General features: G+C 46.3%; 1 protein-coding gene across 2 annotated transcripts in view; it reads left to right on the top strand.

Moving 5' to 3' along the window:
- Positions 1-17,893: 17,893 nt before the first annotated feature.
- Positions 17,894-27,811, top strand: part of RNF152 (ring finger protein 152) — a 45,835-nt gene continuing 35,917 nt past the window's right edge. The window contains exon 1 of one of the 2 annotated variants that reach the window (XM_062617708.1): positions 17,894-17,954. The gene's annotated coding sequence lies outside the window, so the exon portion shown is untranslated. Of the gene's footprint in view, positions 17,955-18,264; positions 18,324-27,811 lie in introns of those variants that run through there. The other variant, XM_062617706.1, reaches the window with a different exon arrangement.

Raw genomic sequence — 27,811 nt, 5'->3', positions numbered from 1 at the left:
CATTCCTCCTTGCTATTCTCTGTGGTACCTCACTGCTCCTCCCCTCCTCTGAGGCATTAGTGCTGTTAGTGAGGCGTGTTAGGTGATGACAACATTACTCGTGACTTTCATGCTCTTGCATCTCGGGCTAGAGGTGAATTACTGCTATCATCCTGATAGCCAGCATACGAAGGGCTGGCAGGAGGAAAGGGTGCACTGGGGGCAGCCCTGCTGGCACAGCTGAGCAGGCTCCCTTCCCAGAGGACTGACCCTGCTGCAGCAGAAAGGTACATCTATTCCCAATTGACGCAGCTTACCCCTGGAAAGCCATATTATTGGTATCAGAGATACCATTTATCACCACAGAGCAAGATATGGCTATTATTACATACTTTACCTGCCATAAAGAAAAAGCTGTTTATCAAAGTTTAGAAGCTAATGGTGCTGTTGTTGGTTGCTGCTGGTGCTTTGCTCCTTGCAAGTCACTTGCATGGCCTGGGAGGCACATGCTAAGGATGGGGCCAATGGACTCCAAAAGTCATGTGCATTCACATGACTCAGGAAGACACCCGAGTCTGGATGTGTTTCAGTATGACATGTACTGTGCCTTTCCTTGTATGTACATTTTGTGCTCTGGGACTCCTGCAGGAAAAGGCAGTCAGCTGGGCCATCACACTAGCTTTGGGGAAGCTGATAAACCCTATGGTGTCCATCACATCTGGGAACATGTTTACTGCTAGCCTAAGGCAGGGATTACACAGATGACTACTGTGTGGGGGTTGGAGAGATGGGAAACAGTCCTTTACCCTACAAGTAAATTCATAGTCGGGTATGCAGCAAGCTTTAGTGATGTCTCACTTTTTCTCATGAGGTATGAGCAAGCCAGGCCAAACAGTAATAACAAAAAGCATCAAGAATGATTTTTGTTTTCCCTCTGAAAAACAAAGCAGGAGGACATTCCTTTCTCACTAAACAGGCAGATGGGACAGTGAGCTGGACCTTTTTGTAGTACAGTCTAAGCTAGACAAAATTGCTATGTATATTTTCCTAATGATCTTAACAAGGCCCTGAGATAATGCTGTCTCTTCTGGCAAGAATAATAATAGTTTTATTATTGCTGGGCATTTTATCATCTCTTCAACAAGCTCTGACTTTTAAAGACACAATAATAGGGGTTTAGTTTTTTTCAAAGCTTTCTTTTACCAGTTATTCAGACCATGGGTTCGGAGTATTCCAGAAAGAACTATGCACAGAAAACAGGACCAAGTAACAGTGGAAATGCTGTCTCTTCATGCAGAATTTGTGGGTAAAGACACAAGACCGTGTCATTGGGACAAAGTGTTAGGAGCCCGGGACTCATAAATATGAGGCCTTGGGCAAGTGATTTAGCTTTTTTTGGCTCCTCTAGTGATAGTCTCACTTCCTTCACAGGCCTTAGTGTGAGCTCATTACTTAGTGTGAAATACCTGGTAGATGAAAACTGCAATTAACAGCAGAGGCCAGATTCTCTTCTCATTTATACCAGCCCAGCTCCTGTTAAAGTGAATTGAGGCTGGGCAGGGAAACCTGGAGGAAGGTTTGGCTGCATGTTTAAAGTACCATGACTGATCTGTGTGTGCAGAGCTCCCTTGAGGCAGCTCCTCCAGCAAGCTCTCTGGCCTCTGCTTGCACAGAGCCCCCATGCTTATTTTGTTTTGTTGCTGCTTCTTTTTTACATTGGCTACCAAGGACCTGGTACTGCTCTTGCTGAAGCCAGTGGGCTTTGGCTTGGTTTGGCTGGGTGATTTGCCATCAGAGGCAGCTCCCCAGGTTCTGCAGTGCAGCAGGCATCCCCTTGGGGCAGGAGATGGAAAAGTGGCTGGGAGCCATCTGCATCTAACCCAAACTCCTCTGATGAACCAACACCAGCATGTGGAAACAAGCCCTGGAGAAGCCCTGTGAGGCTGGAGCAACCTGAGTGGCCTGCTGTAGTTATCATCCGGTAATGGTCCCCCGTGTGAATTGAGGTACAGGCAGGCAGGGCATGACAGCCAGTGCCATCCCCACAAGGAAGATAAAAAAAATGGGAAGCACTGTCAGCAGGATGAGGAGGCTTACCTTAGAGGCTATCCTCCCTCTGGTTTTGGGAATGGTGGCACTGGGTCAGCAGGGTGAGGGGAAGATGGCCCCTGCACCAGCCAGCCACATGGCTCTGCAGAGACCCATCAGCAATACACAGCCAGGTCTCTCCTCCACTTCTGGGGTACTTTGATTGTAGTGAAAGGCTGCAAGAGCTAGGGAAAGGAAAAGCCTGCTCTATGCTAAATTGATGTTTGAATTGTGAAATGCTTCTAATAACTTGCATCTCAGGGAGGGGCTTTATCTGACCAGTGTTCAGATGAGTCTGATACTGAATGAGGTGGTACCTTATAATACACCACATCTGAGCACAGGCTACTCTGAAGCAGCATTATTTCATGGCTATATGTATCCATGGTTTATTGAAGTTGGAAGGGTGGAACCCAGATGTTTTCTGATGCTAGAGCACCTGTGTTCTTTAACTTCTTTTACTCCCACTCCAAATCCAGCCGGATGCTTCATGTAACATCTTCCTTAATTGCAAGCAAGGGCTTGAAACTTGCTCATGATCAAAGGCTGCATTTTGACAGTTCAGGTGCAATTAAACATAAGTGCCAGCAGTTTAATATTAAATATATGATCAAGTGGGAACATAAAACTAGAGCCACAGCACCTTCTTGCAGATCACGTAGTTAGATATCTAAATGGGTGCATTTGCAGACATAAAATTGGAGACAAATCATTGGAGACTTGGGTAAAGGCAAGCTAACCCTGAATAGCCAGCCACTCCTATAACAATGTTTTTCTTTGGACATAAGTCTCTTAACTTGCTAAAAGGGAGCAAGGGGCAAGTATTCAACGAAAAAAAAGGTCTTTAATCATGGACTAGATATAAGAAAGCCAGACAGCTGCTGGATTAAAGTGGTTTTGAATTAAGAACATTTGCAGTATCCTTGGTATTTACACTCAAAGGCTTCTCTCGGAATTAGTATCTGCCTGAGCACGGAAATGCAAGATCACATTTGCCTCTAAAATTTGTGCTCTGGTGGATTAGAAACAGAAATGTTTAATTCACTCTTTAAAAAAAAATAAAAAAAATAGAGGAACTCCATTTAAGTGACATGTCCAGTGGGATCCAGACAGGATGAATACCAGAAACCTTCTCAAGTGTTTGTTAAGGTAGATGAGAATAGCAGCTGTTCTCTAATTTCCCCAGCTCCTGAAAAAAGCACTCTCAGCTTCTGTTCCTCTACTATAAGGGATCATTGGACTGCAAAAGAGAATTGATGAAAATACCATTAACCCAAGTCATTATTTCTATGAGGTTTGTAAGACATGCTTGGACACTGGAGTGACAGGTAAGGTTCCCACGGAAGAAATACGTAATCTGCTCCATGGCTGCCCTAGCCACTGTTGTTCCTCCTTGTTTCCCTTTGGAAAATAATAATTTGTACTCTCTTGTGAAACTAATGCAAGTATTTCCTCTTTTGCTGCCATCTCTTTTCCTGCTGGATTGATGAGTATTGCGGACACTCTTGATGTTTTGTCTGAGGCTGGAAGTCAATAACAAGCTCAAATCAGGTTTAAGGAAATGAATCAATAAGCAGAACAGGAAGGAAACACACCAATTTAAGCCTAGAAAACCACATACCGTAGTATAGGGGCTTAATACCTTTATTTTTACTGTGAAACTGGGGACATGAACTTTCAGGTGTCTCAGCATATTAATTACAAAAAAATCAAATTGGCACAAGGCAATTACTCTTAATGAGGTAAGACATGGTAAAACACCACTGAAAGGAAGACAGGTGAAAGCTGTCCTGAAAGGCCAGAGAAGACAGGTGAAGGGAAGATGAAATCAAGAGTGTGAAATGCCAACCCCACACAGAGACCATTTGGCTGGAGGAACACAGGAAAGGTGGAAGGAGTTTAGCCCCACACTGGAAGTTTCCACCAGAAGTTATAAAAATGGGGACAGTGTATCCTGGAAGGTTTTAAATACAGATTCCTGCTCAGACCATTGCCCAAGTGGTGCAGTGCTACCTGCAAATATTGAAACATCAATTGCCTGAAACGGTTGGCTGAAATGCTGCTGCCTGAGTACTGTGAGCAATGTGTTTGTCAACATTATTGCAGGGGAAAGCAAGCCAAACGAATGACAACTGCCAAAAAAGTAGAGCAAAAAAGGTATACATCCCCTTATGTGTTAGAAACTGACTCTGTGCCAGGCTCTGTCAGGACGTGAAGGGAAATGTGCCCAAAGGCAGCAGAGTCCCCCAGCAGGCCTTTGTTTCCTGCTTTTAGTACTGTACCATGTTTATATTTGGCCAAGCATAGGGGGATGGTGATAAGGATAGATCCATTCTTTTGAGGACCAAGGAGGAAGACAGGACTGCTGGAAACATCTGTTATTTCAGATTTTGGGGCTGAAGGTCTCTTCAATCTTCTCATGGTCCCAGAACCAGCCACGGGAGCTGAGGAAAACCTCACCGTGCTTCACGCTCCAGCAGTACCCTCTACACATGGGTTAAAGAAAACTTAGAAAGCTATAAACAAGTTTTCAAATGCACCAGGAGATAGCTTTTATCCTCTCTGGTTTGCACACTGTGAAACTGAAGCACTGAAAAGTTGGTTTTCACAGTTTCCTAGTGCTTGACACATGCATGAAAGGTTGAGGTTTCAGAAGCACTTCAAGTGTTCAGGAGGAAGCAAGGGCAACTGCTCTTTCTCAAAGCTTTGAATAGCAGTCACTTCTTTGCTAAATTTGCTAGTATGCAAATGCTGGCAAAAGTCAGCACTGAAGCTGACTACACTAGAGTTTTGAATCAGTTCTCTCAGCGCTAGATAATGCCTCTCATTATCATTGTGGCTTTCCCCTCCCCAGTGACTAACTGCACTGGGAATAAATCAGTGACATGCTAACTGGCACGCTTTTTGGCAGGCACAGTCACCCATGAAATTTGCATTATTTCCCTCCTTCTGCCTAGCCTGCCCACTTAGCAGCATTCCTCTTCCCCTTGGAAGCAGGTCCTTAATTGGGAGAGTCATCTACAGTACTGGCAAATGTCTCAAAAGAAGCGTTATGGACAGAGATGTCTCAAAAGACCAGTTTCATCCCCTGGTCTGTGAATAGAAGACTTTGTTGCTTAGATTGGCTTGATGGCTTTGGGCAGGGAAGAAGCAGTGATTTCTTTGACCTGTGATCATGCTATAATCATCTCAGGTATAAGTGAAGAGCTGGAGCCACAGTCACCGAAAAGGAGTACCTGACAGGAAATTTCACCTGATGTATCTGGTAATACTTTTGAACCACTGACCCAGAGTCAAGCACACAAACTGCTATGTACTCAGTGCATAAACATGTGTAGGGCTCTCTAGACTTTGGACAGTTGCAATACAATGTATACTGTTGCTGTATCTTTGACAGTCTTAGCTCAGTGAAATTACTCATTGCACTTCAAGTGTCGAAAATAATACAGCCATATGTGTAACTGCTGTGTGTACTTCATAAATGAAATGGTGCCACCATAAACTGTGAAAATAATGCAGCTGTGTAAAATCAGAGTGATGAATGTGTGCTGGCCTGCAGTTCTACTAGTGCAAGCCAATGCTGATACCAAACCGTTCCCTCAAATATACGGGTGTTGAAACCTACTTTATAGGGAGGCAATTGTTCAGTGTGCCCTTTGTTTACGGACAGAATACAACACTTCGGTTGGTTGGTTTGGTTTTTTTCTTTTTATCCGAATTCTAGGATTTTGGTGGAGGTGGGACTGTTAACTACTGACATTTCTATTATGATGGTGGCCCTCCAAGGTAGGTGGGCTTGGCTTCAGTTTTGGGGAAAATCACCCATCCTGGCCCATAGCCAGCTGCTGTGGTTAGGAGATCACAAGTGTGAAATGGGGCACAGCAGAGCATGGCAGTGGGGGGTGTCTGTCTCTGCCGCATTGGTCCCCACTTCTAAAGCCAGAGAAAGCCCTCAGTTTAGCGGGTCGTCACCACCACAGCGCATCTGCATGCAGCTCCTCAGGGATTCTGTCTGGGCAGGCAAAGGACAAGCTGAAACAGGGGACTGGACAAAGACCTAGGCCATTAAAAGTTGATAGCGGAAAGACAAGGAATAGGATTACAGTCGAATGACACCCAAATAAGGAGACAAAAGACAGGGAGTGAATCCTAATGAATTATAGAGGAGGGGGAGGACGGAGAGACAAAGACCGTGATTGCTATCAGCTCCTAGAAGGAACCTCCCAGCCACATCTCAGGCTATCACATGGTTGCCCTGAGGGAAGGGGCTTTCCTAGCATCCTTTCCTAGGATACTGAGGACTAGGTACTGAGTGAAACGTGTTCACATGTTGGTCACAGGGAAACCTGGCACACCTCCTGGAGAAGACAATGGTGATGATGACAGCAAATTATTTTTTATTTTTTAAGTAAAATAATCTGCATCTGCTACAGTGTTGCAACATTAAAGATGAAGGTTTAGAAGCAATTAAATCTCTGGCCAGGGTGACTACACTGCTGAATGTTTCCTGAAAGAGGCACACTTGGGATAAGGGTAGTTAAGCCATCAGCAGATAAACAGAGATTTGTTAGCTTCCACATCCTGAGCAATCTCTGCAGGCATAGATGCATCACTGGGGAGTGACTGACTCTTTATCGATCTTGATAACGATACAAAAACCTTTGTGGGTGAATAGCAGCCCTGGCTCTTATCACCAGTGCCATAAACTGAGATACTACTCAACAACCTCACCCTCCATCCCAGAAGTGGTTAGCAGTGTGAGATACCTGAAACAATACTGGTGGATCCATATGGAAAGCCGTATGCCATTGCACGCTTTTCTTACCTAATAAGTTACAAGTGGCTGAATGAAACGAAGTGGTGCGCTACATGTACTCAGCAGAAAAAGATCACACCTCATGGACAGCCAGAATAACCTTGCTTTTTAAATATTCACTATTTTTAATTCCATTTCTTATTCTGTAGCAACTCCATTGTACTCCTCCATGCCTTAAAACAGTGTCAACAAGAACCAGCCAGCTGGTGAGGCTGTGATGGTACTTCAGCTGCAGACATGACTACATAGCATCAGCTCCAGAGAGAGGTTTGTCATGCTGCCATCAGCACTTTCTTGTCATACGGGATGTCTGGACAGGTAGGAGAAATACTAGGCTCTGGCAAGCAGCAACTTGCAACTGCAGCTGTTTTCACAGTTCAAAAATAATCCAATGTGAGGCAAGGACTGGCTGCACTGAAAGCAGTAGGAGCAAGGGATCAGAGGCCAACTCCCTGCTCACCTCAGATTTACAGCTTGGTCCTCCTGGCTCATTTGAGCTTTTCCCCAAAGCCACCTGGCATTCTCCTGGAGCCACTGTCGCATGTCAGAGAAGTTTTCCTCATAAAATAGAAGGTACAGCAAGCCAGCTGGCTAGAGCAGGATGCTGTATTTATAACACGTCAAAGATGAGGGAGGCGGTTACAAGAGTTCAAGCCAAATAATATAATTCATAGCAGCAGGGAAGGAATTATGGGGCATGAGGTGAAAAGAAAAAAAATGAAATCCTATCTCTGAGAATGATGCTGCTTTTTCTAACTTTGGTAAAGCCACAGTGAACAAGATCGGAGCAACCTGGGTCAGTAAGTTCTCCATACAGAACAGCCCAATTTAAGACAGCTATGACAGGGTGCGAAAGGTGAAATCCAAAGGAGGGCAAGTTGGTCTCTCTCTCATGATTAAGTTTGGGCATTTGCCTAAAAGATGCTGATCTTGAGTTCAGAGCCTGCAGGCCACTGGATTTTTCCACACCTGCTATAGTCTTGTCACGTGGAGTAGAAAACCTGCTTTCTGTCATCTGTCACTAGCAGCACAAGAATAAATGTAAAAACATATTCAGAGAAAGCAAAACCCTTTTGACTTTAAGATGCAGTTGAACTCTGCCACGCGTAAGTGAATCCTGCTTTGGAACGCTCTGCCTATAAATATTTTCTTCATGTTCATTTGCCACACTTTTTTCTTTAGGCAGAAGCATCATGTAATTTGAAAGAGCTATACTCTGCAGCTTTCAGCCAAACTCATAGTCATTTAGCAATGAATTTCCTAGTGTGTTCACTGCAATAGCTGTAACTTACTTACCCAGGAATATCCTTATTGATTATCAGGTTTAGGCACATGTTATCTAAGTATGGATATATGTTGCTGTCACTTCTCCCACAGAGGACTTCTCCCTGTGTAGATCCATGTCTCCTTAGCTGGGTTCCTGGCCTTGGGTCAGTGGCAAGCAGATGGGTAGGGACTTCCAGAAGAAGGTAGTTGCTCCCACACCATTTAACATAAGCAATGGTTTGAAGACAAAGGTTAGGAAGATGCTGATGAAAGAAAACATTTGCAGAGAAAAGAATAAGATAAAAGAGGTTTGGAGGTTTGGGAAGCACTGTGGAGCTATATCAGAATGGTTTTAAAAGTAGTCTGAAAGAGAGAAATGAGTAGAAAATTAAGAAATAGAGGGAAAGACATGCAGGTAAGATAAAAGTAGCAGAATAGGATTTAAAGGGAGAGGGACAAGGAGAGAACAACCTATGAGAAAAACTAAAAGTTGGACAAAGTAATGCATTATATGGGGATTACATGTCAAGACATTATAGCAAAGAGAGAAGAAGAGGGCAGAGGATGCTGCTTTCCAAGGAAAGAATGAGGAAAGAAATGCAAAGAAAGAAAATAATAAAAGCAACAAGGAAAATAAGAGGTGGAGACTGGAAGAGAAACAGAAAACGGTTGGAAGGGAATTAAAACGTTAGAGGAAGAGCATGAAGAAAGCTGTGTAATATTAGGACTAGCAAAACGTGTTTTATTTATTCATGTTCCTTCTGGATTATTTTTTCCCTGGCAGCTGCTGAGGGTCCCATTGCTGTGCACTCCCCTCCCTCTGTGGAGGGCAGCCAAGCACTTCTCTTTGAGGATGATGAATGCACAAAGCAGTCTTGAACGCTTCAACTTTAAACAAAGAGCTCTCCAAAGACCCTTCTGCCTTGGGCAGCTTCTCTTCAGCCTCCCGGGTGGAAACCTTGCAGCTTTGTTACAGCCCACATGTAGGCTCCCATGAGCTCCTTTCACAGGTTGGACCATTCTTAATGCTGAAATATGGATATTGGGATGAAATAAGTGAGAATCAAGCTAACCTTCCTTAGAGAGATAATCTGCTCTCTCCTGCACATCTCTCCTTGCAGACAGGTGGGCTGGGATGTCAGCTGTAACAGAAATCAATGTCCTTATGAGACCCTCCAAGTCCTGTTGTAGCCAATGCAAACTCCTCTACTCATTTTAACCGGTGTGCCCCTGCAAGGCTCGCACCCCTGAAACTGACACCCACCTCTACCCTTTGGCCTCTTCAGAGATTTTGATTTGCTGAGCCATTTATCCAGTGGGAAATCTGGGAAGTTGAGAAAGGTGAGATAAAAGGATTTTAATCCTTTTCTTTCTTCCCCTGAGTAAGGGGAGGCCCTTTCCAAGAATAAAAAGGTGTTTAAAAGAAAAGCCTTTCTTCTCACAGGTAATTTTCATCAGTTCAGATAGTGACATGGTAACTTTTCCAAAAGCTTCCTAGTGATTTAAGGGTGTAAATCCCATCTGACTTCAGAAATAAGGCTGGGGTAATATTTTGCCCTTCATCCTCATTTTCGTGCTCTTCAGCCAGATCTCTAAGGAGGTCTGTGCTCCTAATGGAGATGCGAATAATGGTTTCAAACAACTCTTTAATCAGAGGCATGTATAGAAGAATGTCACAGGACTGACAGACACATGGATCGGGCAAGTGTCACAGGCCGAGGGTCTGAGCTAGGAACCTCTGTACATATGTTCTGGCAGCAATAGTAAACGTGATATAAGTGGGGCTGTGCTGGAAAACATGAACACACTTGACAAGAGCTCTAGGAGAGTGAGTGTTAATGGGATGGATCTATGAGTTTAATAAGAATCTTACTCCCTCTTGGACCATAAGCGGGTCATTTGGAAAAATGCATACTAACTGAGGGAGGCTGGGAAAAGGCAGAGTGTTTTAGAGAGCTCTCCCACCACTGTGGTAGAACAGATAGAGCTCTGCCACATTAGTGGTAGGACCCCTCCCAGCAACGAGTGTCTGTACCGCTGCAGCCACAAGGGTTTTTCAGCTGGTAGGTCCAAAATGCACTCAGCACTATCTTGTTTCCAGCAGAGGAGTGGAAAGCCCAGGACATACAGCAGCAATTGCAATCCACTGGACTCTGTACATGCTGACATAGTTTTAAATGCCCCTGCCTTGGAGGATCTGGCCTTTAGACCTTTGCTTGCATGTAGAGTCTCCAAAGCAGGCACCACTGAAATCCCCAAGCTTCTTCCAGGGGTGTGAGAACTGCAGGATGAGGCCCTGAATGAAAGACTGCCATGCAAGGATAGCCTCAACCAGGGCAGTCTGATCAGGCATCTCTTGTAGGGACAGCACTGGTTTTGATTACTTCCCAGCCACCAGCAATGCCATCCCTGTTGCTGAGGGTGCTCTCATTTTCAGATGTCCCAGTAAAAAAACAGATTTACTTCATACTGATGTACTTAACTAGCCATATTGTCTATCTCAGGAAATCCATGGGATTTCCTCAATCACTTTGTTACTTCATTTGAAATGGTGATGAATCTGCAGATGTAGTGTTAATTCTAAATTATGTAATTTTCAGGAAGTGTCAGGATAAAGCACATTTACTGCCATGCTAATGATGAGCACATAAACATCCCAGCATGCTTGTTTTGCCACGTGTGTTTCAGGTTTGACACTGAAATTCCAGCCGTCAGTCCTAATGCTGTTAACACTTAACTATGCGAGTAAAGTTACTCAGCTGAGGATGCTTCATGTAGCTTCTCATGCAAGTAAGGGCTGGCAAGATCAGCCACTGGCTTGCAAATGTGTAGTATAAACAAGCCAAGTAAATAAGTCTGCATAAACATAGAGAATTCTACACCTTGCTTTATTTTCTCTGATAAAGTACATGCATGGCAGGTCTTGTCTTGATGATCACTGGACTTTCGTTGTTGGGCACAGGCTGGGAGTTCTGCCACTACAGGTTTTATAACACCAGTCAAAGGGCTGTAAAACACCCTGAACCTGCTGGGTTCTTTGGTCCTAATGAACTGTGTTTAGAGTGTTTACACAGCACAATTTCATCTTCTCAAGGCCTGTAGCATGAACTGTGGACTCATACTACCCTAAAGGTAATACATGTGGTACTTGTGCTAAACTAGAGAAAATAACCTTTCTCCTACTCTGTTCACTTTAATTAATGCCACAGTTGACTTGTACCATTTTTCTTTTGCGTATTCTCTAACTTGTTGAAACCTTAATTTTTTTGGCTAATATTTTCTGTGCCAGATGACTACCTCAGTCTGATTCTGGATGGATGTTTCTGGCTGTTCAGCTCTTTATAGTTTGTTGTTTTTTTTTCCAGAACAGCTTCTTGTAGAAACCATTCTGTTCTGGAAAAGGAAACCACCATCATGCAGTGATGACATTATGTGTGAAATCTAGTTTCATGCATGTGTCTTTTGTATGGAATATATTGAATCTGTAATACCCAGATTCAGCCAAGTTATAAACCCTTGGAAAACTGCAGTTTGCACACACCTGGTAGAGGCTTGTAAATTTGGCTGCTGATCTCTTTGATGTTTCAGTCTGTGGAGATGGTGCTCTGGTCTATGGCTGCAGGGACTGAGCAGGCAGGTTTCTGGCAACGTTCTTGGTGCCTTCAGGCACAGCCACAGAGACTTGTGCTCTGTGTCGTTCACCTCCTGGGCCCCAAACAGTGAGGAGGAAGGGTCTTGGCCTTTATTTGCAGAGGTGGCATAAATAAATAGGTCAACTAAAGCAACCAAGAGAGAAAGATTGAGGCTGGGGACTTGGAGTGGAGAAGATACTTGGGCCCCACTGCAAGAAATCTGATCTGGGAATTGGGGTGGGAAACGGGCTGCAAAATATTGGGGTGAAATTTGGGCAACAGCCTGTCAGTGAAACCTGGGGAGATGATTGTGCTGCAGAGTGGAAAGTGGCCAGCCAGGGCTGGAAACCAGGGGTAAGGGCGTAGGGAGCCCGGGACATGCAACTGAGGTGGTGGCACAGGGGGACATAATGATGGAGATCAGCAGTGGGGAGAGCAGGATGATGGGGTTGTGATGCCAAGATCTCTGCAACTGAAGAGGAATGAGCCCAGGATGCTGTGAAAAGCAGCATGCATTCATGTAATTGAAGAGTATGATTATGTCTGGAGGGACTTGCACAGGCAGCTTTAATTTGGGTGTTTTCTGATTTTGAACGCTTGCAATTGGAATCTCAGCTTTCTCTTTGACAGAGCTTTTTGTCAGTGATAGTACTATCGGTAGTTATTCTGAAGTGGGTGGGTGCCAAAGGGCCATCATGATGCTCTAGTATGCAGGTCCTGAACAGTGAAGTAGTTGTTGCACTTAGTAAATTATGATGAAATATGTCCATGTCATTTATTTGTGTTGTGTTTGTATATGAGGACTGTAATTTTCTTAAATCTCGGCTACTTCAGAGGATGAGAGTGAATTACCATGGATGAATGTGGGGCTGTCTAGCTAATGGACTTCCAATATATTTAATGCCCAGAAGTAAATAAAATGTTGCTTTGTGTAACAGAAGAGTTTCTTTCTTTTTTTTAAAAAAAAAAAAAAAATCAAGTTTTGGTAAATGAAATCCAATGATGTGAGAATATTTTTCACATGGATGTTTATCCTTTTGTTTAATAGACAGTGAACTATTAACTGTTGAGAAGATACAGGTCCTACATCTATCCTGATGTACAGTAAAAAACAGGATCAGGATTTGATTCATGTCTGTATTTTTCTAAACCTCACCTTGTAATGGGGTAAGGGGAGATAAAAGTGCATCTCGGCAGATAATTACCAGAGCTCATAAACACTTCTTCTCCCTCTTTCATTTCTTGACAGCTGCAGCAGCAGAGACAATATCCAGGACTGTACAGGGAGTAACTGCTGTGGTAGCACCCCTGGTGTGTTTATCCACCACTCTCGGCACTGGCCACAAATGTTCAAAACCCAGCAGGAGACAGCCCCGAGCGCTCTCCTGCCTCTGCCCCTGCTTTGAGCAGGGGCTTGGACAGGAGGATCTCCAGAGGTCCCTTCCTGCACAGCTCAGGCACATCCTCACAGCCTGCTCAGAGGCTGGTGGTGAGGCAGTGCTGCAGGTGGGACTTTGGTTGGTGAAACACAGGGTTGGGGGCTCCTCCAAATCAGCACCCTGAGACTGGTGTAGGCCTGGCCACTACTCTGAGGGAGGCAAAGGGATGCATCAGCAGGCCCAAGTGCTCTCCTGGATTGAGAGCCTCAAGGGGGCTATTTGTGCTGCTTATCTTTGGGCACTAAACTTCAGCACAGGAAGCTTTTCCCCCTATCTTGTCCATGGAGGGAGATTAGCCCAGGCAGAAGGTGACTCAGAGTATCCAAGCTGCCTGAATCATCTCCTGGAACATCTCCCCTTTGATTGCAAAGGCACAGCTGATACTAAAAGAAAAGCTTTCCTACGTTTTGTATCTAAAGATGTCAATTCACCTTCATTTTTCAAGTTATAGTTAATAGATTAGCATTTACAAACTACCACAGGAGAGAATTATTGGTCAATTTTCTGTACCCAACCTAAGAACAAAAAGTGGGCTGAATGGCATACAAGTGACTACAGAATCTGTTGTTCTTCTATGGTAAACACATTGACCATCTTCTCCTGCTTGAAGCCTCTAATATTAGCACAGGAGTGAAGGCTCTTCTCCTAACTAGAGTTCTGGAGTTTTTTGAAAGACACTGGGCCTTTAAAGTAATTTGTTAAACTGAGTTAATGCAAATATGTGGCCTTTTTACATGCCCATTTTCAGGTTAGCAATCTGTAAAAATACTCACTCTGCTGAATATTTTAAAGCACACAATAAAACAGTGTTTTATGGAAGAGAACGAGGGAATGTGTACGAACCTGTCAGATTTCAATAAGCCAAAATATTCATCACGATTTTATCCCAGGGTATCAATATGAGGAGTGATAATTGCCTGTGGTCAGAAGGACTTGAACCTGTTTCAAACAATAGATGCCTTTTTAATCTCTAAGGGCTGTACTTTTGCCTTTTGGTTTTAAGCAACTGCTTCCTGTGAAGCTTTTGTGGAAGATATAAGGTTTGACAGGACCTGATTCAGTAACAATTTTAATGGTTAATGTAATTTTTTTCCCATTAGTCCCTGAGGTCTGAGACCATAGAAGTCTTCATTTTTCCCCACTGAAAGATGTTATTTGAGCATAGGATATTATGAAGTTTGGTTAGGGCCTGCTGTCTCACGCATGCGTGCTTGCTGGCTGATGGACAGAATGGAGAAGTACTAAGCTCTCCTTGCCTCTTGCTTGGTGGGTGTGTGTGGAAGAAGTTTTTTTCCTCTGCCCCATTAACAGTTTAAAAAAGAAAAACAGTAGGGACATTACTGTCCCTGATTTCCTCTGACAGCTTGGCCAAAGGTTTCAAAAGCAGCTGAAGGAAAACAGGAAGACAGGAAGATACACAGACATCATGATGACATAAACTTTGTTTCTCTGGAAAACTAGGCTTGACAAAGTGCCTAGGCCTCTTAGTAACAGGATAAATCTTGGGAATATGATTTAAGTCTCCACCTTGGGCTCAGAAAAGGAAAGGAATGGATCCCCCATGTGCTGATTGTTTTTAAAATGCTCACAAGCTCCAATTAGTTTCCATGATTATTTGGTGACTCGCTCCTGGAGCTGAAGTTTAACACTGAAGTCTTATAAATATATTACCTATTAGAGTTCCCTTGGTGATTATAATGGAGAAACCAGGAGTTAGTTACTTGTGTAATGGTATCCCAGTGCTATCCCAGAACTTGTAGGGATTACTCCTCCCCAGGCATGATGAGGGACCCCACCTCCCCAGTATGAGCTGTGCTTGACTGAACATGTCCGAGAGCAGTTTGCTGTAATTGGCTGTTAGGTGTGATGTGCTTAGCAAAACTGTCAGAAAAACCAAGGTGGAAAAAAACACCCTCCCGTGTTCCAACCAAACCGATGAGAAAGTAGCAAAGGGCAGGAGAACACAGGTGCCTTTACAGGACAGAGCATAAGGCTGTCCTTCTGTCTGTCCTTCCACACCCCTGGCACTGGATGAGCCCTTTTACACCTTTTTTTTTAATCGGGAAAAAGGGTAGTGCCAAAGAACTTGCTGCTTTTTACAAATCTGCATCCTTGTGAAAAGAGTTTTATTAGAATGAACTGTGAGGAGCAATCTGGAGCTGAAATCCATTTCCCTTTCTTTATTTCAAATCTATTGCCAGGAACTTTTCAAGATATCTTCCTTAGAGGTTTAAAGACTCTTCTTCTCATAACAGGTACAGCCTGGGGCCTGACAGCAGCAGTGAACAAATCCTCCTGGGAGTAATTACTTTCCCCTTCCCTTGTCCACTGCATCTATCTGGTAGCACTTCTGCCAGGAGCTGTGTGCATAAGTTAACTTCAATCCATTCTGTAGAGGGAGTCAGATGCTAAAACCCAAGTGTCTGTGCGCTAGCCCCTCCAGGATCAGGACCTTGTATCTGCATGTGGGAGCAGAAGTGCTTCTTTGCTGTCCACTTAACCCAGCTGGGGGTGTGCGTGGGTGCCTTTCTCTCATCAGAGCTGTCTAAACTGCTGTAATGATAAAACCACAGCAGCAACAATAGCAATATAATTAACAAAGTCATTGTGCCAAAGCTCTTCAGCACTGCCTTGTGGGATCCTTGTCTCAGCTAGTGGGTTATCTGTCTCTACATCTCTGTTGTCCCTGGCCTCTCTGCTGTACACTATTTGAGGCAGTGCTAGCCAGTGCGTAGATGAAGGGGTGATGCTTGTTTCCATTTGGTAATGAATTTTCCTCTCTGGTGTCCATGGAGATCTGGTCCTGTAGCACTGCTTGTGGGCATTAGCTGTCACTTAATTTTCTAAGGAGCAAAGGGGGAACAGATCTAGGGAGTAGATGAGCTTTGGCATGCAAAGGCATGTAAGGAGTTGTGCTTCCCAAGCTTGGTGTGTCTCTTCAAAACTGGAATGTTACATAAATACCCAGTGTAAATTTGGTGTAAGGATTACCTGGAACTGTAAAAACAACTGTGCACTCCCCCCCCCCCAGCATCCCAAAGGCCTCTTCTGAACAAAACCTGGGGAACCTTGGGTGGCCGTGGTGGGAAGATGTGGGGCCAAGGCAGGTGCTATGGCTTGTGGCCTGCCCCCAAGAGCAGAAGAGGGGTGGTCGGTGGCCTCTCACCCTGCTCAGCTAAGGGAAGCCTGGGGAGAAGCAACTTGGCCATTTGCTCCTTGGATTAGTCAGTGGGTGGCATGAGAGGAGACACAATATCTTTTGCATGGTCCTTCTAGCTGAGAAGTGGAAGTCAGGTGCGTGTGCTAAAATTATACCTGTGGTGTAAAATATGTGGTGAGAGGTCAGGGATGATGGTGACTAATACTTTGGAGGCAGACATGAATGGGGAACCAGACTCAAAGTGGTGGCTCAAATTTGGCCTGTTTGCTTCTGGTTTATTTCAATTATTTGATTAGGAAGGTTTGAACCAAGAAACACTGTGGGAAGCAAAAATCTGCTTTAAGAGTTCATTCTGGGAGCGGTAATTGAGTTTTAAATGTTTATGGCAGAAACTGGAGTTGTACTAGTGAATGCATTATAGACTCTTCCCAGTGGTAAGCCCAGCATGACGGAGACCCTGCTCTGCAAATAGCCCCATTGTAGAGGACAAGGGGAAGAAGGGGAGGAAACCAAGTAGGCTTTAGTGAAAATTATTTATTTATTTTGCCCATTATAGTGTTCTTACTCCTACCTAGGCTAATGCTTTTGGCATGGAGCTGCAGGACCTGGGGAGGAGAGGGTTCTTCTAACTAAAACCGGCACCTGGATAACCTGCAGGTCTGCTTTCACACCACTTGCAATTGTTTGCCTCGAAACAATACTGGCTCTGCAGGAGAAGCCAGTGAGGAGTGAAAGACACTTGTCTGCCCTTGCCATTTGTAGCTCTTGCTGCTTGTCTTTACCGGTCCTGTGTGAGACACCAGGAGGTACAGATGCATTTTTTCTTTTACTGTTGATGTAAGTAGGATTGTTTTCTCTGCAGGCAGTGCACAAACGAGTCTGTGGTCCTGTGCTCAGTAGCAGGCATAGGCCTTGGTGCAGTGAATAAAAAGATCTTATTGCCCAGCCCAGCCCAGCCCTAGGTCCGCTATGGTAAGAACATGCCACCTGTACCTATTAATTAATGTGCAGAAAATAACGCAGCTGGGTCTGAAGCCCTGCTGTCTTCAAGGCTCAGGGCATCAGTTACTCGAGCTTGAGAACCTGCCTTGTGCTGCGTCTTTCTCAACCCCCCACCTCGGGGAGGCAGCTGGGGTGGGTGCGCAGGACACGCTGCGCCGAGGAGGACTCAGGTGCGACCATCCCTGCCCTGTGCTGAGAGGCAGGACGAGCTGCATCTTCAAACCGGAGAGCCCTTCCCGAGTGCTGCATTTGCCCTCTCCGCTCTGGCCGAGCAGGGCAGCGGCTGCGCTTGCTGATGCGGAGCCGCCCGGCTCCCGGCCGGGGTGGGGGGGGGGGCGGAGGGGGTCTCTCACCGCCGCTCTGACGACGGAGCCGCGGCCCGCCCGGGACGCACCGGTGCTCGGGGCGGCTCCGGAGCTCCGGCCGCCTCGACTCCGCCTCGGCCCCGCACCTCGGCGGGCGGGGGGGGACTGAAGGGGGGCGGCGCCGGCTGGCGGGGAGAGGGCGCCGGCTGCGGCGGTGGGCACGGGGCTGCCACCCCGCGGGCAGGCACGGCGGCGGATGGCGGCAAGGTCAGTGGTCGCCCGCTCCCCGCCGGCGGGGCTCCTCTCGGCCGCCCCCGAGGGGGGCGGCGGGCGATGTTCGTGTGCGGTAGATGCAGCGGCGGGGCCGCCTTTCCCTCCTCCCATTCGCGGCGCGGCGGCGGGGAGCGGGGCCGGCGGGCGCGGATGCCCCCCGCCACGCCTCCCTCCCGGGCGAGGGCGAGCCGAGGGTTTCGTAACCGCCTGCCCGGCCTGGCCCCGCCGCACACGGCGGGTGCAGGCAGAGCGAGCAGCCTCCGCCGGGCGGAGCAGCAGCAGCAGCAGCAGCCGCTGCCCGGCTCCGCCGCCGCTCGGTCCCCCCGCGGGGAGGGCGAAGCCAAGGCGCGGTGCGAGGTGCAGGTGATCCGCTGAAACGTGCGCGGGGCTGCCCGGTGCCCGCCGCCTCCCGCAGGGTGGCGGGGCGGGAAGGTTACTTTGAAACCCGGCGGGGTTGCGCCTGCACCGATCGCATCGGCGTGCTTCGGAGAGGAGGAGGGTTCTCCTTGGGCTTCGCGAGCAAGTAAACCCAGATAACTTACAGACGGGGTGTTTTTTGGTGGGTGTGTGGTGCATCCTTTGGTTCTGTTGGAGGCTCGGTGTTGGTTCTGGGTTGGCGTTTTCTCTTTTTTTATTGATTCCCCCTCCCTCCCTTATGCTGGCAGTTAGCGGAGAAGGTCCGCGGTAACTCGGCGCTGTCGCTAAGTGCCAGGCATCTCGCTGGGTTTTTAGGGAATAGCTTTATTTTTTCTTTTAACCAGAGAAGAGGGGAGCGAAGCCCCTGCCCCGGTAGCAGTCCCGCTCTACAGAGTTGCAGCGTTCAGAGTTTGCTACCGTGTTGGTTAGGTGCTGCCACCCGGCTGAGGCTGAGCTACCGAAATACAATTTCGGAACCCTGCCGCCATCCATCACCCGGGTGCTGGGTTCCGACATGCCGTCCGGCGGAGGGAATTCTTGGACGCGGCTCTCTGCCTCCTCTGAGCTGTGGATACGCCTAGGATGTGTTGCTGTTAGGTGGGGAGGCGCGAAGGGGTGTGTTTGTGTAATAGATGTCTTTGAGAGGTTAAAAAAAAAAAGAAAGAAAAGGAAAGCAAACAGGCTTTTGATAAGGTTCTGTTAATTGAACAATAAACACAGTAATTCTGTTGAACTGCAAATACAGTTCTTGTTTCCTCGCTGAAACTCTTTTCCTTCTTCTCACCGATATGATCCATGGTTGGTTTGTTTGTTTTTATAGTATGTTTCAGAGATCTTTCTTGATACGGAGTTGCTTATGGTGTAAGTCTGGTTGAGGCCACTGGAAAATACTTGTAACCTTCCAAGCTGTGATGTACGCTAAGCTCCTGTTTTCAGCCTTTCTGTACCCAGGCTGGGGTCACAGGCTTTCTTGAAATGCCCACTGAGTCTGAACTAATGCAGTGCTCATGGGATGATAATAATAGCAATTTAGGAAAAAGCCTTCTGCTGGGAACGCTGTTCTTGGCTATGTAATAGTGTGCAATTGGATCTCAGCTTCTTGTTAAATGCATGAAAGGCAAAAGGTAAAAGTAGCCCTGGCAGAGGAGTACAGAGCTGGGACAGTCTGGTGCTATTGCTGCCCATGGCACTGGGGTGTCCATAACCTTTGGGACATGGCTCTGTGCAAAATTTTCCCCATGCACGTGCTGTTGTTGGCAGTGTAGTTGAAAAGCCCAAACCTCTGAAACCTGTGAGGTCTGTTGGAGAGTTTGGACAACTTGGTAGGCACGTGAAGGTGAAGATGTTTGTTTTCTATTGTTTGTCCTGGGAGAGGAAAGTTGGTTGGGCCACATGTGGTGGAAGTTCTATATGCACGTTATGAAATATCTTGGGAAGTACTGGGCAGCAGAATATCCAGATTAGAAATGCCAGCAGGACAATAAATACAGTGTGTTTAAATTATACATGCAAATACAATAACTCAGAATAAGCCACTCATCCAAGATACACTATGGCTTATCAGAGTGCACAGGGAATAGCAGGTAGATGCTTCTGGGTGCTGGTCACCCTTCCCCAAGTGACTCACTTGAGCCTCCAGCTTTGCCAGAATCTGTGGGTATGTTTTTGCCGGTGCCTGTGCCTGGCTCCAGTTCAGGGTTCTCACCTTGACCCCGTGATGAACTGGAGCAGGAGCTCTATCATCCACAGTCTGACAGATGGAGGCTTCAGCACAGTCTTAACTTTAGTCATGTGTGTTGTCCTAGTGAGACAAAAGAGGGATGCTCGCAAGCAAGCTTGCATGCAAGGGTTTTAAACTCAGGGCTGCTTCTCTTAAGCTTTCCAGGGTGTGCAGTGCACAGCTTTTTTACTTGCATGGTACGGAGAACAAATGCCATGTCATGTTTGGGTACAGTATGGAAGAGCTGACCTTACTTAGGACCAACACTGACAGAGCAGGAGCAGTGGTGCTTCTCTGCTGGAATTTTATGGAGCATTAGTTTGCACATGGGAACTGAAGTCTTGCTGGAAGCTAATGAAGCTTAGACTCTTAAATGCTCAAGCCGTCCTATCCAGCAGAATTTAGCTTTCCAAGTCAGTGAAATGTTTTTCAGACTGTGGCTCTAATCAGTTGACAATGCCTGGAGGATACAGGTCTAGAGGGAGGCATATGATTTAGATGATACCCTGATCAGGTGGCATAACTACCAAAGACTAGGTGATGTGTGGCGTTGACTGCACAGCTGTTGACTCTGGGATCTGCCCTAGGTGGTTTTACATTGCCTTCTGCCTACCTGTGTTTATCAGCCAAAGTTCTGCAGCCCTTCTGTACATCAAGTGGCAGTGATTCAGGCAAGTAGTTTCACTGGCTTGAGTGTGGTTGTTCAGCTGAGTAAATGGTGTGTGATCTGAGTTCAAGGCAGTAGATTTTGGGCGTGAGTGCTGTCTTTTTGTGGAGAATGTGGGAAACTAATTCCCAGAGCCTGGGATCCTGGCATGCCTTAAATTCTCTCCTGTTCTTATGCTTTGCCTCTGTCCAGTGGGTGGGCTGGAAGTGAGATGGGAGGCTGGACTTCCCCCCCCTTTCACAGTAAGCAGCTCTTCCAGAGAAATTCCGCAGCTGTTTCAGAGTCTGTCCAGAGTTGCCTGCTTGCCTTCCTGATGCTATTTTCTACACAAATATATTTGCTGCTGCTGCTGTGCTGGGCTCTGCGAAGAAAGCAGAGAAGCCCTTAGAACCAATGTAACTCTGTAGTATGGTCTGTCAAACCAGGTGGCATTAGAAGAAACCCTTGCAGCCCTCCCCAGCACCAGCAACTTGTGGTGCATCTCCCCACATCCTGATCCTGGGTTGGTATGGGCTGGTCCAGTCACAACAGAGTTGACTCCTGCCTCAAAGGCACCTCTTGGTGCCGGTGGCCAAGCGCCAGCAGTGTGGGCTGAGGGACGCTGTGGATGGTGAGAAAAGATGCTGAAATCTCTGGGATGAGATCACCTCCAGGGCTGGAGCTTGTGAAGGAGAGAGGAGGCCCAGCAGCTTCCATCCTTAGAGCTGAATAATAGTCCTTCAGCCCTCAGGGGGTACTTCACCTCTTTCAGATGCAAATGACTTTGCCCTCCCCATCTTCCTACTTCAGAAACTACCCCTTCAGAATAACCTTCAGCTGTAAATGAGTTTGTAATTTGCCCCTTCCTGCTCCAAATGCACAGAAACTGGGCAGTTGCAGAGTTTAACTGCAGCTTGTGCTCTGCTGCTCGCAGGCTTGATTAAGGTGATGTTTCCTGGGACATAGTGGAATGTTGAGACACCACTAATCAAACGCACCATAGTTTTCATCTGGTTTTATTTTATTTCATTTTAACTTCGTTTCCCCAGGAAACAAGTGCTGTCTGTCTCATGCCCCTTGCGTTTGGCCAGTTCCAACCAGATTGCACCAATGGTTGGCAGTCTTGAAGATCATTAATTTCTCACTTGTTTTTGTTCAGATTAGTGGCTGGCTGGGCAATCTTTGAAGCAATGCTCTCTCTGAAGAGAAAGGAGGCTGCTTTCAGCTAGTCTCCAGTCTGCCTCATAGCAGCTGCCCAGCCAGGCATTGCACATGTGGTGGTGATCAAACAGACAGCAGCTTCGTAGCCCTTGCCACCTCGCAAGGTGTGCGTAGTCCCCGGGGGAGAAGGTTTGGGCAATATCGGAGGGAGCTGCAGTGGAGGGGTAGGGGGGGCAGAAGACACACAGATCTCCATCAGACGGGGCCTGTTTGTTATTCCTCCTTGTGGTGCTGTTACCCTTTTATTTGTCAAGCCACTTGAGATTTAGGAAGGCTGGCAGGCTGACTGGCATGGCTTGGAGCTTCCTTTCCTTGACCTCCAGGACACCTTGGGCTGGATGGAGGTGGGTATCGGAGCAGATGGAAATGCGCAGCCTGGGCAGGACTTTTGCAGAGGTGTGTGTGTGTGTGCGCAAACTTGCACGTGTGCAATGGCAGCGTGGTTATCTGGGTGTTCACCAGCGTCATCCTGTTGACTTAAATGTTAATTTGACACTGATGAAAAGATGGCATTCAGAGCTGTACGTTTCTCTCAAAATAATTTCTGTGAGTGAAAACAGCCTCTGATCCGCACACAGCCCCTCCCCTCCCCACAGGTACTTCAGGCAGGTATGTACTTGGGCAGATGCAGTGCTGTGAGATGTTTGGGACATGCTTTGTATTGCTAAGCACCTCTGTGTAGATGCAGCTGGTCTGGCATGGGTGAATTGGGTGGTTTGCCTTAGGAATCTGGGCAAAGCTAAACTAGGAAAAGCAGCCTTGCGCTCACCCAGGCAATGCCTGCGCTCGACAGCTTTTCAGTATAGCTGTGCTGGGTGCGATGGGCACATTTCTTCTAGACCTGGACTGAAGAAAAAGACCAGCATCTGCTCAGGCAGCGGCATAAGAAATAGGGTGTTGAGAAGCATACGTGGCATGCACACTGCAGTTCTTCAGCCAGTGCATGTTTTGTTACCTTCTCTGTTGCTGCTGAGTTTCAGGCAATACATGCCTGTTTGTCCTGGGGCATAGAGTGTGGCTCTTCAGAGATCGCCGGTGTCGCTCTGTAATGTCAAAATACTAAGTGTCACCCTAGAGGGCTGAGCTGAATCTCAAGCACCCGTATGCCACTCCTTTTCAGGCAGCCTGTGATGCAGCTGGGATCAGATGCATCTGTCAAGGTGAGATGAAGGAAGGAGCTGTGTAGCTGTATAACCCCTTATGGGTTATGGAGGATGTGGAGCACTAAGCCATACCAGCAGGGCAAAGGGGGGACACTACTCCTTCTCCCCCCACACAAACTGCCTGCCAGAAGCAGGGCTGGACATCTTTGGCGTCTGAGCATAAGTCTCTGTGCCACAGAGATGTGGTACTTAGTGCAGGAGAATGTGTTTGGTTTCCCTTACTTTTCCCTCTGGGCATCAACTCATACCATGGGCAGCATGGCATGGTGGATGACTGTGGTAGCTACGAATGGGCTCTGAGGCTCGGACCATACATCCTGTGCATATCCCTCCTCTGACAGCGCTGGCCACCCAAGCTTCAGTGTGAGAAATCCCGAAACAGGCAGTTGTGGGGTAAAATGCTGCTGCTGTAACATTTCTGCCTGTTCTTCGTAACTGTACAGTGCTAACGATATACATTTAATGCTGGTGTAGTGCTTTCTCTGTTAGGTTTTAAACTAAATCGAGTGGGTTGCATGCCAAAGGGGAAGGATTGCAACGCTTCCACCGCCATGACTGACTTTTCCATGGTGGAGCTTTTCTGGAAGATGTGCACTGGAGAGAGGTGGTGTGACCTGAGAGCATGGGACACTGCAGGTTCTGACTGGCTGTGGCTCACAGGCTTTGTAGGCTCTGCTCTCCATGGGGATGGGGAAAGATGGAAGTGAAGCTGGCTTTGTTAGCAACAAAAGAGTGTGTAAAGTTTGTACTGTAAAGCTGCCAGCAACCCTCAGACAAGGTAAAATTACTACTCTAGAAGAAAGGGAGTGTGTGTGTGTGAACAAATGGGGGCACACAAAGACAAATAAGACTATAAAGCACGAAGCAAGTGTGCTATTAGATGCACTGCCTCTTGCCATATCATCTGCAAATAAAACAAGTTAGGTTGTTGGCATTGCAGCTGCTTTTCCTCATGAAGGTAGCATGGTGAGCCAGGTGTGTCTGACTCTGAGAAATGTGCTGGCAATTTGCCTGAAGTCTGAGGTGGGCAGGGTAATTTACTTAAAAACTCTGACATAACAATTATCATCCAGGATGAACACATACAACCATAATGTTTGCTTGCAGTTGTATTTTTTCTATGACACGCTCTCAGGAGTTGCTCACTGGATGCATTCACCAGCAAACACAGCCTGGAGGTGATCAGCTTCTTCCTTGACCTACAGTTAACAGCAATAATTATACTTCAACAAGTTTTAATGTGGGAGGTAGGGATTCAACAGCTTGGGCAGAAGGCAGTCAGTGGGGTCATTTGAGGTCCAGGCTTTGGAGAGCTTTCCTTTTGACCTTGGGCAAAGCACATCAGCTGCTCAGTGATTCTGCTCTTTAAATCTATCTGTTCCAATTGGTTTCAGAGCAATTGATTAATATTAGAACTGGTTTCATTCTCTGAGAGAACCCCCAGATCTCCAAATGTTAGTGCATGGAACCGAAGTTCAAATACAGCTTCCCTCTCTCCTCCCTGCTCTTTACCTCAGAGCAGGAAGAAAGTGAGCCATTCACAGCCATCTGCTGGAAGCATCAATCACGCTGGGAGCAGAGTCTGCCAGTTGTTCCATATGTTATTAATGATGAAAAGATATAAACATATGAGCTCATAATCATGTTACATTAAAACTACTTACAAAATAATGACATTAGGAGAACAATGGGGTTATGAAATCAGGCGGACAGAAGCAAGGATGTGCCAGGACTAACGTTGCATAGCTCCCCTTTGCATCTGCATTATGATGCAATCTTTAATTCTGTAATTGCATCATTTTTTCCCTTTCACAGAGTCCCTCTTTCAGTGGATGGGTAATTACTGCATAATACATTTTCTCTTCCCCTCATGTACTTGCTGTGTGTGTCCCCACATCTATTTATTTTATGCTCCACCCAAACCTTGAACTGAGCAGTGCTGCCAATGCCTTCCTGGGGGCTTTGCAGGTGGGGAAGTTCTTATTCTTGCAGCATCCCAGGTACAGGTACTGTCTTCATTTTCATAGCTGAGGAATGGAGGCAAAGAGCAAATAAAGCTCAACTGATTGAAATGCCTTCAATTATGGCTGCTCAAAATGATACTTAGGGAGGAGTTTATTTCTCACTCACTCCAGAGTGCCTGGCATGATGTACCAGTTCATCTGCTGAAGCACAAGGACAATTGACCTCAGCTGTAACTCTTAGCACTCTTGTAGGTTAGTCCAAGTTGTCTTAGCTTTGTACAGGGTGGAGACTGTCCTGATAGGGGTCACCTGAATTAAAACTAGTTTCAGGGATTTGCTGAGCATCTTGCAGACTGTGGAGTGGAGAAAGAGGTAATTCCTGCCTGCAGGTCCTACATCCAACTTCCTCAAGCAAGGGAGTTGTGTTTTTCTTCCTGCATTGCCTTGTTCGCTGATCTTCCTGACCTGGGTGAGGCAGCGGTCTGAGACAGCAGTTGCTTTTATCACACAGCCATGTCTTTTTCCAGAAGTGGTTCATTTCCACAGCTCAAATGATTTGCAAACGTTGAATTAGAGACAGAATCGGTGCAGGCATGTACAGGACCTGGGTGAAGGTTGTATGGGCAGTATTCATTACAGTACCTCTTAATTTTGAGTGCTCAAGTTTGAAATCTTTGTGTTAAAAATTTAACATAGCTGTGTTTAAACGTAATTTTATAACTGTACAAAGGGAAAAGGTGGAGATAAAAATTAGTCCTGTCACATGAATCTGCAGTGGCCTAGGTCATCTAGAGGGTGAAGACCTTTGGGCTGTAGCATTAATTTCTAATCCATAAGAGCACTGTTTGGCTGTGGATGATGGTACTTGCCAGAGAGGGGTGGCATGTTCAGCAGGTCATCTGCTGATGTACTGGGGGTTTTGCAACCCAGACTAGGATACCCTCAGATCCAATTTAAGGATGGAGCTTTCAGAGCTCTGGTGCTTCCCAAGTCCTCTCTGATTTGCCTGTGTCTGTCCTGCTCTTCCCTCTCTGGCAGCTTAGTTTCTCATCCCCTTGAACTCCTTCTTCCCGGTTCCCCCTTCTTCCCCTCAGTTTCTGTACGTCCCTAACAAATGCCACCTGTTTCTCCCATTGCTTTCTTGTACCACCGCTCTAGCCTGTGCCCATCTTTTGTTACTGCTGGTGCCACCTATAATTTTCCAGAGGTCTCGTATCTAGGTGCCCTGGTAGGGTTGTGTGCAGTCTTGGTTCCAGTTTAGATCTGTAATTTTTGCTTGCTTGAAACTGCAGGTAAAGCCCAGCCCAATACCTTTGTAGGAAGCATTTTAAGGGATTCATCCTCCTTACTTTTAGTCCAGAACCATTACTGTGGGCATTCTCTGAGATCAGACAATGGATAAACAGCTGCTTCAAACCAACCCTATGAAAAAGGTTTACACCTAAAGAATGTGCTGCTTTCTGCCCCATTTCTCAGCGTGTCGTTTTATGCAGTCTTGTTTGCTCCCACCTACATTCTACAATTAAGCCTAGGTGGATGTGTCATTTTATGGGCTTGAATATGTGATAGAAGTTACATCATTTCATAGAGTGAGGAAGACTGGCTGCTTGTGATTTTTTTTGTTTTCTGGGAATGAATAGAAACATGATAGTGCAAGCAGGAGTGTGCAGATTGAGAGGCTGGGCTTCCAGCTGAAATGCAAGTTGGTGCAGCTCAGCTGCTTCCTGGAGAAGTGATGTCTGTAAACCCAGCAAGCCATTAGATGCTTTTGGCCTGCATGTCAGTCTCCTGACCAATTTACAGTGAATTTCTTCCTACAGCTTTGTTCATAGGAGGGGTAGGCTGTTGTTACAAACCTCATGCTGCAGTAAGAGAGATTTCCCATTATGTTCAAATGAGTATAACTATTTGCCTTTTTCATGTCCTTTGGTTTTTTTTGTTTTTTTTTCATTAAACTAGATGAGGAAAGCTGGATAATACTAGCAAAGAAAATACATTTGCCAACAAAATCTGGTCTTGGAACAGACCAGGCTGCAATGAAGCAGTTGGGGTGAGAATGATTTTAAAGTTAGATTTGTGTTCTTCGGAGTTTGTGATATAAATCATGGCCATGATACATATAAACCATGTCAAACTAGATTCATAAGATAATGACAGAACAGTGTCTTAAAAATTTCCAAGTGACTCAATGAATTGTGCACCTTTATAAAATAATTAATAAGCCAGATGCCAAAAATGGCACCAGCCAATTCTCCCTGCATTACCACTGTGTATAAGTCCAAGAACTAGTATCTAAGTATTGAACTTCACCTATGTGAAAAGGAGACAACTGCTAAAAGCATGGACTGGTTTTCAGGTGTGGTCTAAGGGTACTCGGGAGCCACGGATGTTAGTCTGTGAAAGGTAACTCTGAGAAATGGCTTGTGTCAATGGAGGGATCTACACATCTTTCAGAGTTGGGGGGGGGGGAAGACGAAGACTGTACATCACTGGCCTAGCCATCTCCAGCTTGGAAGGTGGTGGTGAGTGTGCATGCCAAGGATCTGGTCTGGTGTTTGTGTAGGCACCAGTTAATCCCTGACACAACCTTGTTCTCTGTATTTTGTGTGTGTGATTTTTCTATTGAAGCAAGCATGTTTGGGCAGATCTTCAGCACCATCAGTTGCCATAGCTCCCCTGGGAAAGCAGCAGCTCCTTTGTGGGGTAGCCCCCATACTGGG

The sequence above is a fragment of the Pezoporus occidentalis genome, unplaced genomic scaffold (assembly GCF_034315485.1).
Source record: "Pezoporus occidentalis ecotype Australia unplaced genomic scaffold, CSIRO_AGI_Poc_V1 ctg2, whole genome shotgun sequence".
Classification (NCBI taxonomy): Eukaryota; Metazoa; Chordata; class Aves; order Psittaciformes; family Psittacidae; genus Pezoporus; species Pezoporus occidentalis.
Note: the sequence above shows the minus strand (reverse complement) of the source record. Positions and strands in the feature narration are given on the sequence as shown.